This window comes from Panthera pardus, unplaced genomic scaffold (genome assembly GCF_024362965.1).
Source record: "Panthera pardus isolate Hobbes unplaced genomic scaffold, ASM2436296v1 HiC_scaffold_11, whole genome shotgun sequence".
NCBI lineage: Eukaryota > Metazoa > Chordata > Mammalia > Carnivora > Felidae > Panthera > Panthera pardus.
In genome coordinates, this window is record NW_026526666.1 from 59,885,054 (window position 1) to 59,898,108 (window position 13,055).

At 42.7% G+C, this 13,055-nt stretch overlaps 1 protein-coding gene across 18 annotated transcripts in view; it reads left to right on the forward strand.

Annotated features, from left to right (window-relative positions):
• The window catches only part of DAB1 (DAB adaptor protein 1), a 1,127,727-nt gene that overhangs the window by 325,149 nt on the left and 789,523 nt on the right, over positions 1–13,055 (forward strand). For all 18 annotated transcript variants that reach the window (XM_053894818.1, XM_053894792.1, XM_053894788.1 and 15 more), the window contains one exon: positions 479–631. The gene's annotated coding sequence lies outside the window, so the exon portion shown is untranslated. The remainder of the gene's footprint in view (positions 1–478; positions 632–13,055) is intronic.

Here is a 13,055-nt window from a genome sequence, read left to right on the forward strand (position 1 = left end):
GGTGGAAGCGAGGGAGAGGTGGTTTTTGATATATTGCTAACGAGACTGTACAATTGTACAGCCTTCATGGATGGTAATTTGACAGTATCTATCAAAATTTAAATTATGTTTTCTTTACTTGATAATTCCATTCTAGGTATTTGTCCTATAGGTAGATTTATACAGCTTGTCCTTTTTGAATTTTAACCTCTGTGTGTATAACCTAGCCCAAATTTTTAAAGCACAGATTGATGAATGTTTTATTCTTTGTACCCTCTAAATAGTCTAGTACAGCACTAGGAACAGAGATACTGAAAGTTCCTTTTGTCTGTGGCTCCATTCCTCAGGTGTCTGTGCCCCAGGCCCACTTCCATGTACTGGGTGGCTTCTCCCTGAGTTGCTCACTCCCAACTCCACTGCGGTGACTAACCTTGTACTTTATCCCCCTTTCTCCTTCATTGGTTTGCTTTCAAAATGACAGAGACTTCTTTCATTGCAGCTACGTCCTTGGCTTTTCTCGATGACGATTCCTGACTTGTGGCCCCGGAAATCTTGGCAAAACATCATCCAGTCTCTTCGGTCCAGACCTTGGGTCCTCCTTTTCCCCAGCGTCACCCCCACTCAGCTGACCAAACCACTTTCCAGGACACGTGTGAGTAAAATGCTGGATTCTTTAATGGAAATAGTTCACATCATCACCTCCTCATGCCACATCTTCTGCCTTTGAGCATGTGTCTGTCTCTCTTAAATGCTGTTCCAATCCTCTCCCTTTTTGGAACTAACTGCCTGCCTATAGTTAATGCCGTTACATTCATTTTTCGCTTAATCACGGACTTGTTCGAGGAGCTAGTTGCCGGTAGAATCAGAACCGAAAGGCACATGCCTTTGTTCTCCTCCTGTGTGGTTCCATTCAGGGTTACTTGTCTCTAACTTAGACTGGAGACTAAATGGATTAGAATAAAACCAATTTAAGGGAAAAAAGAAATGTTCACAGACACAGAAATAGAGATTCCTGCTATCTTGGCTGCCTAAGATCTGCAGACCTCACCAAGGAATTTAAAAAGTAATGTTTCTTATCATAAGTGACAGAAATATGCAGCTTTCTGCATCAATAGATATGAAGATTAAAGGGTCTGACCGTATTAAACAATTTTGCACAGCACCAGGCACTCTGGGCTCTGTTCTCTCTGCCTTATTACTCTTCATCTTGTGGCTATTTCAGGCCCAATTTAAGAATACAATGCAGTCTGGCTTTGCAAATTGACATCCTTTAATTTAAACTGTCTTGTGGGAGAATTAAGAAATTATGGAACAATTATTCGCCCTAGTTGAAAGCTGGATGGCATCCTGAGATCCTCGCACATTAGCCATTTGAATTGATTAAATCACATAATTGAATTACACTTTTGCCCCCATAATATCTTGTGGCAAATATGTTGGTGTTTCATGTTGGGAAAATGCTTCCATAAAAATAGAGTAGGGGTTGGGGTTGGACACTGACCTGGGTGTCAAAGCAAACCTCTGAGCAGAGTGGGTGGGCACTTCGAGATTTTGTGTGGGAGTCTGATTAGCAGAGCAAGCTGTTCCTTACGGAGTTTAAATGGAAGGCCACAGATCACAACTGTATGCATGATATGGGGGGAGTATGCATGCCTGGTCTCCCTTGGCATTATCCTTCAACGTTCAGCTTAAGAGTCTATTACCAATCATTCTCAGTGCTTTTTTAAACATTCCCCCATGAACCGAAATGCTGGGTTTAGTGTACCTTCCTTTGTCCTGCACGTTTTCCCATATAGGCTTCAATCATGGCAGGCCCCCCGCCCCCAGAAATGAGACCTACTTTAACAAAGCGCCTTAAAATGATGCCAGGTTTTCTTTGCCAGGCAATGTGGCTGAGCCAACCTACCTAGCATGGAAATAGCACTCAATAAGCGTTTGTGGAATGAGGCGATATTTGGAAGTCTCAGTGGTTTCGTCCCTAAACTCAGTTTTCTTCTGTAGAACAAGAATAAGAAGGAAATGAAGTCTGCTAATAATTGTTAAAGCAGTGTCCTTAACTAGGGCTTTTTACACCACTTATGTCATTAGACCATTTCGCCAAGAATTTGTTAAACACCAACTAGGCATTTCTTAGATGCCTATTATATCCAGAAGCTAGGGTGGGTGCTGAGGGGAAAGTTCACACACACACACACACACACACACACACACACACACACACACACACACACGTATTTGCTGTTTTTTAGAGAAGCTCAAAATCCAGTTGGGGAATGGGGAGGTCATTGCAGGAAATGACCCCAGTGCCTGAAAGAGCAAGCGGGAGGCTGCTGAATAGTGCAAGACTCATGAAGAGGTGATGGTACATTCCACTTGATTGCTTTCTGAAGTTTGTGTTGCCCTTGGTCTGCCCTGCCCCTCACCCCCTCCCACATCATCCAGTGTGGAACCCAGCAGAGAAGAAAACTCTGATACTAATGTCCTGTGGTCAGGCTGGATGTGTGCCTTTCATGTGAAAACTCGTCTAAGGAGAGAGATTTTAAAGCACTCTTCTCCGTGCCTGGCCCCCAGCCCCAGCTTTCAGCTTCCCCCCGACACTGTGCAGCCTTCTGGGTCTTCATATCCTTTGTCTCTCCTGCATGGCATGAGAATCTCTCTCTCGTTTTAAAAGCTCTTTACCTTTTCTTTACCTTTATCAAAGAACACTCTTGGAGCTTTAAAACCCAACTGTAGCTCTCCTCCTGAATACTTCTGTGTGGAAGGGATTAATCAAGTCTGTCAAACATTGAGCTGTAAAACCTTTAATATTTCTAAAAGGTTTAAAGCCGGCATATTTATCACATGCATCATTGAGAATAATCTTTCCTTTTATTAAAAAAAAATTAAACTCTCACTGTAAAATATTGTGGTGATGAGCACAGTGGGCGAAAGGCTCACACAGGGGCCCAGTGGTAATACTGGAATGGAGATTCTGGTAAGATCTTCCTGTGACATCACTCCCCTAGAGGACACACATCATCTCCCACACATCCTATTTGTATGAATGTGTTATATTGTAGAATTCTAGAATCTTGGTGTCCAAAGGGAAAGAAAAGTAGGAAAAAGGGAATAATTTTTCTTGAGTGGCTCCTCTGTGTCAGGTATTGTGTCTGCATGCTTTAAAGGGGTTGCCACATTTTAATTTTCACAGCTCATTTTTATAGTAGGGACTATTGCAGCTGATTTATAGATAGGGAAGCTCAAATTCAAAAAGTGAAGCAAATTTCTCAAGCTCACTTGAAAACTCATTTGCAAATCTGGGACTTGACCGTAAGCCTAATTCTTTCATTTCATTTCTGGGGTAAATGCCTGGCAAGTGCTTAACACAGGGTAAGTAACCAACAAAGTGTTGCCCAAGTTGTCATTATCGTTAGTATTAAGGTTCAGGGGGATTTTTAAAGAAAGCCCTTTATTTCCCTACAGTTAGAGAGGCAGTGAAGATTGTTGGGCGTGGTTCGGAGAACCTGAGATGTAAGTTTTAAGATGTTTAATCCAGCAGTGGTAACGCTTCCCTTAGGATAGGGAGGGGTTCACTCAGCTTTTTATTAATGGAACTGTTACAAACATTGTATTTCATTACTTACTTATAATATGCTTTCACAGGCACAGCCTAATTTAGTTAACTCTTCAGCCTTGTGAAGTAATATCAGCACTCCTGCCATTTTACAGATGTGGGAACTGAGGTCCAAAGACACTGCTAAATCATCCTTCCCAGGTCATTCAGCTAGAAGCAAGTGAGTCATGTTCAAACTCTTCTTCTGGTGCCAAAGCCACAATCCTCCCACGATACTATAATATGTTTAGACCATTTGGTTATTCCTAAGAATTTAGACAAAACTCGTTCTGAAGCTTGAAAAGACCGTGGAGGCTTTCCAGATTTAACAACTGAGGCCCAGACCCAGAAAGTAGGGCCATAGAAGCCCCATGCTATGTGTGTGGTAACGCAGAGGGAAGAGGGATTCAGTCATCTGGGGAAGGGGAAGTAAGACCCCAGGGGAGGCTGCCATGAGGTGGCGACTCTTGATGATGTCCTGAAAGGAGGAGAAGGAGGCTCACAGAAGAAAATTCCACAAGGGATGCCAACAGAGAGGAAGGGAAAGATTGTGTAGGGAAATGACAACATGGTGGTCCCATGAGCGGAAGCCCTTCATGAAGCTCGAGTTTGTTGTTTCAATATAATTAGTTGTGTAATTGCATCCTCTGACTGCCCCCAGAGCACTGCACACACATGTAATTAAGCCCCGCCAGCCAGGCGGTGTCTTCTCCATGCCTCCACTCCATGCTCCAGCTTTGTCTCCGAGCAAGCAACCCAAAGGAAGGGCCCTGAGGTTGGGGAGATTTGCAGTCGCTTCCCACCTCTCCTATGAACACACCTGTGTTTACCACACTCCCTCATACTGTGAGAGAAAAAAGTATAAAAGATTTAGGAGGAGGAACAGTTTTCTGCTCCCAAGTTACTATGAAGGCAACAGGCTCATTTCTGGAACTCTTTTGGGTGGGCGAGATGTCTCCCTGGTTTACATTTAGCAAACTGTAATTAGCGTCAGTAGAGGAGAAACAACCATGCCGGAAGCACCACTTTCCTCTGCACAACAGCCTCTGTTCTGAAGGGCGGTCCTCAGCGCTGGGCTTCTCTCATGGGGAGACAGTGTGCAGCTGCCCTGTGTAGCTGAAATGCCCTTGTTCTAGAGGTGAAGCCCTGACATGCAGCACAGGGTAGAGGCCAGTGGTTGATCTACCTCAGATGGCAATGCGGACCTTGCTTGAGGTTCAGCCAGTTGGAATCACAGAGCTCTTGTCTAGTTTCATCCACTTCATAAACACGCATGAATCCACACCCAGGTAAGCCGCGCTCTGTGCCGAACGCTAGATTGGATGCCGGGGACTGCAGATGACTTACGCCTTTGTGCATAGTCATGCTGGTCAAAAGCAGATTGATGGTGGGATACACCAAGAACCAGCTGAGGCTTTTGGTTTAGGAACCTTTGAGTAAATCAGACACTCTGTATTAGTTAGGGTAAGTAATGCTAGCTGCCTTAACCAGTAACCCTTCCCAACCTAAGATTCAATACAGTGTGTATTGTACTTAACACAGTCATTCAGGGACACAAATGATTTTCTGTCTTGTCTATGCCACCGTCATCTTCAACATGTGGCCTCTAAGGTCTTTGCAGGAGAGGACAAGAGAGAGGAAGATCATGCATGGGAAATTTTGAGGGGTTATTTTTTGGAAGTGGCCTATATCCCTTCCACCCACGTTCTGCTGGCCAGAATATATCATATGCTGCCCCAATGTAATAGTAAAAGGATTGAGGAATGTCGCTTAGCTCTTAGCCCAGGATGAAAATGAAACCACTTAGATCAGCACATAGTCCTGTCTTGACATGTTCCTCCTCAGTTCCTATTCAAATAAATGCGAGATCATCTAAAAGACTTCTCTTCACTAACACTTGAAAAGACCGCTCTTCACTAGCACTTTGAGGGGAACTTTTCCAGGAAAGGTGATCTTCCAGTGTGGGGTGCAACTCTGCTGGTGAGAATTTAATTACTTTAAATGACCTGGAAGAGCCCGAAATAATCGCATAACTTTTGAAACCCGGAATTCCTCTTCTAGTACTCTATCCTAAAAATAGAGATTACAAAGATTTGTCAACAGATACGTTTGCTTTCACATTACTTGTGATTTTGGAAAAGGGTAAATCTAAATTTCCAAAAAGGAAGAAAATGTTTCCCTGAAGTTTTTCACATTCAATGAATGTGATCATTAAGTAAAATCTATTTCTAGTCTAAAGAATTTTAATGTTTTTAATGGCATATGGACATGAAGGTAGGCTTCAGAATTTTAGGTACAATATGATTCCAATTTTGTTGCAAACATGTCATAAACACCTAAAAAAGGCAAAACTCAATGCATTAAAATAGTGAATTTCTCTGTATAATGGGATGAGAGATGTTATTTCTCTCCTTATATTTTGTTCTTCTTAGATATTATGAATATGCATAACATTCATAATGGCCTTTTGTAAATATAAAAATTATTTTTGTGGGGCTCCTGGTTGGCTCAGTCGGTTAATAATGCATCCAACTCTTGGTTTCAGCTCCGGTCATTATCTCACAGTTTGTGAGTTCAAGCCCCACATTGGGCTCCACACTGATATTGTCAGGCCTGCTTGGGATTCTCTCTCCCACTCTCTCTGCCCCTCTCCACCCCTGTCAAAATGGATGGATGGATGGATGGATGGATGGATAAATAAATAAGCAAGCAAGCAAACAAATTATTTTTTTTAAAGTGTACTACAAAGAATAGCTTTCGACCAGGACTGGCTCAGGTTGGGTAGAATTATCCCAAGTATTTCAGAAGGGAACAGCCAAAGAGTATGTGCAAGCCATGTCCTAGAATTGTGTCAAGTACAGAGGGGAAACAGTGGGCTAGAGACCAGAGGATATCCCAAAGGAGGTTTACATACACAAACTAAGGGGGCAACAACATTTTCTTCAACTGGGCTAGAGCACACAAGTCTCAACTGTAACTGGCTTTCAAAACTGGAAAATTTAACTGATTTTAAAAGTTCAATAATATGGCAATGAGTTTATGTCCTGGCCCTACTGCCTACTAGATGTGTGGCTTTAGGCATGTGTCTATCACTCTGAAACTTGCTTTAAAAATGGAAACAGTAGGGGCGCCTAGGTGGCTCAGTCAGTTAAGCATCCAGCTTCGGCTCAGGTCATGATCTCATAGTTTGTGGGTTCGAGCCCTGCATCAGGCTCTGTGCTGACAGCTCAGAGCCTGCAGCCTGATTCGGATTCTGTGTCTTACTCTCTCTCTTTCTCTCTGCCACTACCCCACTTGTGCTCTCCCTCTCTCTGAAAAATAAATAGATAAACATTAAAAAATGGCAGTAATGCCATGTTATTTCTAGTGTTGCTGTGACATTAAATATCATATTTTCAAATATTTGCCGTATTTGAAATATTTGACCAGGGGTCAAAATACGAAGGGCTTCTCTAGTTGTACACATAAGAACACATTCCTCTAATAAGCAGAAAATAAGGTAAGGATGGAATTGTGGTGCCGTGTTATCGACAGTATTGACCAACACCTTTTACTAGCTGTGATCTTGTAGCATCCAAGAGACAGTAGGGACCCAATCCAGCCTGGTCCATGGATGCTTGGGCAGTTTATCTGTAACACTGTGGAAGCTAAATCCTGGTGCCTCACGCCAACTACAAGGGAGTGCACCTTATGTTAAAGCCCTTTCCTCACTTCAACTTTTCATGATCCTGCCTAGGCTTTGCTCCCAAACTCCATCTCTGTCCCCAGGAAACCATCACAAGGACCATCTGGCATCTCATGCTGTGGTACTCACCTGAGATTTGGGGATGTTTACCCTGGGAAGTGTCCCTTATCTTCTTTGCATGTTCACGTTGACATCTAGGCAGTCAAAGTCTGTTCTGTGGCCAGCCTGCGTATCAACTAGGAGAAAAATGAAATGTCCTAAGTGAAATCTACTAAGACAAGTATACAAGAAGAATATTCAAAAGCAAAGGAATTATGGATTCTCTTCAGATGATTCTGGGCAAGAGCCTCTTAGGCGGTGACACTGTATACACTACAGTATCGAGGGGAGGAAAGCCAGCCCCAGAAGCTAGGACTTCACATCCGGTTTAGTTAGCTCGAGCTGCTAGGACAAAAATACCAGAGCCTGGGAGGCTTAAACAACATTTATTCCTCAAAGTTCTAGAGACTGGAAGCCCAAAATCAAAGGGCCAGCAGATCCAGTGTCTGGCGAGAGCCCTTTTCCTGGTTTGTAAGTGGCCGTCTCCTTGTGTCCTCACATGGCAGAGAAAGCAGAGAGAAGATGCCAGCTATCATGGCTCCTCTTAGAAGTGCACTAATCCCATTCACAAGGGCTCCACCCTCATGAATGACCTATTTACCGCCCAAAGACCCCAACTCCTAATGCCATCATATTGGGAATTTCATCATTGGAATTTTGGTGGGGGGGGGGGACACAAGCATGCAATCCGTATCAACATCCCTGTTGCTTAAACGAGAGGTTCTGAAACTTTTTCCCAATTCCGTTCGAAGCTGGTCTCAAAAGATCATCACAACTGTCACCTCAAGCGATGAATATCTTTTTGTGCCAGATATTGTGCTATGCATTATCACGCCTGGTACATCTGGCTCATTCATTCTGTCGTGTTTCTTCCAGCAAGAACACTTTTATTCCTCTGCTGTTCTTGTCCCCTTCTGGGCACATCATTATTAAGTGCCTGATAAACCAAGCGAAGATGGGATAGAAGTTCTGAGGATGTGCTATAGGATGTGTTATTTTGGTTGTCCACCTTCTCTTTCCCTGCACAGTTGAAGTGGACAGATTTGCTGATGGTCCTGGAGTGTCCTTGAAATTCAGCATAAAGGTCTTCAGCTTAATTTCAATAGTGCTTAGTGACTTATAAGGGAAAAGAGCATGAAAGGAAATTGCTATGTTTGCAGCTTAGAGACTCCCCCAAATTCTTCGCTGGTCTCTGATTTATGCTGCCAAGAAGCCTGTTGCTGATTATGCTGGATGCCCCATAAATTAATGAGGGCTGGGCTTGGAGGTGACAACGATCACTGAGTCTCTGGAGCAGAAAATGCAACACTAATACATATGTTTCAGAAATGTTCCTTTGTCTATATGTTTGGAGGAGAAAGTGCTGATGAGGATCAATTTCATATTGACTTTAAATTTTTCAATTGACCCAGAGCTCTTTTTATTAAGTAATGCGCACAAAAACATTTCATCCCAGGCCAGCTTGATGGCTTGGAGAAGTCCCTTCAGAATATAGCAACCTGAATAGAATTAGAAATGAAATTCACTCATTTATTCTTTTATTCACCCTTTAATGAATATCAAGCACCTGCTACATGCTCAATTCTAGACACTATCCTAGACTGTGAGCAAGACATAATCTACCCTCAAGAAATCTAAAATCTAATGAGCTCAACAAACACATCAATGAATGCTTCTGACCTAGGGTAATATGTTTTGTTAGGTGAAAGTGTAGGGTATATGGAGGCACTGAAGAAGGACTCCCAGAAGTATCTCACACTTTTGAGTGAATAAATGGGATGGCCCTCAAACTGAGATTTAGAAAGAGGTAGACACAGTAAGGGAGTGAGGAAGCACCATGTGCAAAGATAGGAAGGTGTGATGTTTTGAATATGGAGGTGTGATGGGAGGCCGAAAGGAGAGCCCCAGGTAGTCAAGAACTAGACACAAGGACCCTGGATGTTAAGGTACCACCTTTACATATAGACATAGAAAGAGTAGACCCAAGGGGCCTTACACCCCTTTAGAGGGCAGGTCTCAGAACACAATGGATGGCTCCTTGGGGTACATATTTCTGTGTGTAGAGTGGATATCATACAGATAGGAGGTAGTCAGCACAGGCTCACCTCCTTTGGACACGTTCCTGCAGAAGCAGCCCAGTAGAAGCAAAGCACCAGCTCTGAGGAAGTCCTGTTTTCAAATCTTGGTTCTGTCACCCTCAACTGAGCCAATTCCCCAGCTTGCTACAGAGCCAGGCTATGTATTCAGTTTTGACTGAATGTTGGGCAACACAGTGTGAACTATTCTCTTATTTACTGCCTTTCCACACTTTTCTCAGCCAGTCTTTCCCCCATTCTTAATTACTGTCTTCAGGTTCGTTGGTGTCACAGTTTTGTTTTGTTTTCATCTCGTTTGATTCCTCAAGCCAGTCTGAGGGAAAAGCGAGCATCACTCTTGTGAGCATGTACCTCTGGGACTGGGGCCCTGGGCTTTGACTCACAGGTTGAAAGTCCTGTCGTGCTCCCCTGAACTTGACTCAATGGCCACGGTGGCCTGGCTGATTTATGGCTGTTTCTTCCCATGTTTGATCTTAGCAAACAGAGAGCTGTGATGTAGCGGCTTCATTCTACTCACCTGCTGGCATCTTCATGTTTGGTCTAATAGCTTGTTAACTGCTCTGAGGACTGACACTGCCCTTCATGGCTACCATTGAGAGTGGTCTCTATGGTAACCGCATCACATCGAGGACCATGCTCGTTCTTCAAGGCTTTCCTTTTCCATTTTTCTTTGGTAGCTTCTGAGTAACCTGTAATGGTCAGAGCCCTGCCTCACCCTGCCAAGAAGCCACTGCTGATTTAAAGCTTCTCAAAGGAACCTAACAAGACACACACACTGCTTTTCTCTGGCCTTGTTGCTTATTCTGAGTTGCAGTTGGTCCAGGTCTGCAGGGAGCTGTCATTCCTCCTTTATCATCTCTTTTTTGGCATTCCCCAGGTAATGCTCTCACTCTCTCTCAGAAAGCTTTGACGTGGTTTCTCCAGATCTCTCTGCTCATTAATATCTTGCAACAATCCCTTCTGAATCCTGGCATTCAATATGTTCTTTTTTCTTCATTCCCCGTTGTTTAGACATTCACTTGTCTCTTTGGAAGTGACTCTCAAGCTCTCTGGTCTTCATCTGTACCAAAGAGATTTGTGTCATAGACTCCTACAGGCTGCTCAGATATAATACATGAAGAAAGAACCGATTTATGTGTGATAAGACACTAGAGCGTTGAGTCTGCTGATTACATTCAGGGTCCAATACTAATACGACTAATAAAAGCAAACATTTATGTAGAGCTTATTAGGTGCCAGACACTGTGGTAAGCCCCTTACATCTTCACAATAATCCCATAAAGTAAGCACTCTTATTGTCCCTGTTTTATAGACGAGGAAACTGAGATCCGGAGTTAAGAGTCATGCTCTATTTCCCGAAGCTGTTAAATGGCAGAGCCAGGACTTGAACTCTGGCTCCAGAATCCATGCTCTCCACCATTACATACACTGTGTAGGGACATTGTTCTTCTCTGTACATGTGTTCCCACCACCAGCAATGGTTAATTTCCGCAAAGCTAAGTTGTGCCCCTCTTCAATGCCAAGATTAAATGTCACCTGCTTTATGAAAACACCACCTTCCTCCTTATTTAAGGTATAAAAGTTCATTTGACAGACATCAAAGTATAGAGGTTGTAGCCCATTCATTCATCCTTTCAACAAGATTGTATAAAGTGCCTTCTGTGTTACTGCACTAGGTGCTGTGGCTGCAATGGTGACCAAGAAACAAGCAGGTCCTGCTCTCACCCTACATATAAATAAAAGTAAAAAAATAAGTAATAAAAATAAACCAGAAAATAGTTAGAAATATAGAAATAGCTTTATGCGTATACTTATCTGTAAACTATATCATATATATCCATATTCCTAGATCTACATGTATCTATCAGTCAATTGACCCATCCATATTAGGTGTTTTTTTTTTTCCACTCAGGTTTTTTTGCTTATTAAAATGGTAAAGCTCATCTCCTTAGCCTGATATGTAAGATCTTCCACGATCTGGCTTCAGATATCTTTCCAGGCTTATCTCCTACCAGTTCTTGCCTCTTCTTCAACCATTCACTCTAGACCCCATCTCTCAGAAAATATTTCCTTAGTGGAAGCCATCCAAGCACAATCACAGCACTGTACATTAGCTCAGGCTGTTTTTCTGTCTCAGATTGCCTTTTCACATTTCCCTTCCCACATTTCTCCTTCCCAAGCCTTTTCCAAACACCAAGTCCTGCTTCAGACACCCCTTTCCTGCAGAACTTCCCAAATAATCTCTGTTTACACAGCCCCACCAGCAGGGAATCGGTCTGTACTTCCTCTGTGCTCCAACCCTGTGCATGCTTCTCTGTCACAGTGCCTGCAATTCCAAGTTTTAACTGTCCCTTTATGTGTTTGTCCCTCAACCAGGACTGCAGACTCCTTGAAGGTGAGGAACAGGGCATATCTTAGGCTGCATTTGAAGAGCCTAGCACAGTGCCTGGTATATACTTCTATAACACTAATATGTCTGTTTTTATCGATAACATTATTACTATTATTGCATTAATAATAATTATTTAACTTTAACTTTTAAGTCATCTGATTGCCGTCTGTACCTGACATTCTGCTAAACATTTCACTTGTTTTACTATATTTTTCCATCGTAAGAATCTTAGAATGTAGATTATGATATGCTCTTTTTAACTCCAATGACATATAAGAAACTAAGGCTTAGTGTGCAATGCCAGCCCCATGTCACACACACCCCTCAACAGCCAAGCTTGAGTAGGTCCCACAGGCACTTCCATAAGGATGTGAGAGTAGTGTCTGCTTGCTCTTTGTTCCCCATGGTAGTCACACACCTAGTACAGTGACACTGAAGGCTCTTGATAAATCCTGTTGCCTGGATGAATGAATGTTCTATCCTACACTTTGATGTTGGTGGAAAGAATAGATGAATTTACGTCTTGGGATCTAACAATGCTTTCCATATACGGTCTTACACCACACACACACAAATATGGATATGGAAAAGGAAACCAGTAAAAGATTCTATGAAATTCTGATCAGGTGATCACTGACTATATAATCTGTATGTTTCTATGTTTTTGTAGAAGTTGTCTTTGGGTTTAGGTGAAGTTCCTGACCAGTCCGTAAAACTCTCCTAGATGTTTGTAGACCAGAAGGGTCAGACTTGAGTCAATAAAACCTGTTTGAATCCCAGCCTTGCCATGGCCTGTGTGTAACATGGGCAAGATAGGTAAGTTCAACATAGTGATTAGTGTGTGGATTCTAGAGTCAGATGACCTGTCTTCAAATACTCCAGCTCTATGCTTAGTAGCTGTGTGATTTGGGGAAGGCACTTAGCTTCTCTGTCCGTTAGTTTTCCCACCTGCAACATGGGTATAATAATAGCATTTGCCTCATAAAATCGATGTGAGATTTAGATCAATTCAACTGAAACACTTAAAATAGTATCTGACACTCAGAAGACCACTATTACCTCTTAAGTAATTACTTCTACTTCAGAGGGATGTGGTGAGGAATACGTGATGAATGCATTCACGAAGCCCCTTCTGGAAGTCCTAAGCACTTTCAAAGCTTAGGCCCAGAACGAACCCAATAGCACATCCACCAAATGTTTTGGTTAGAATCC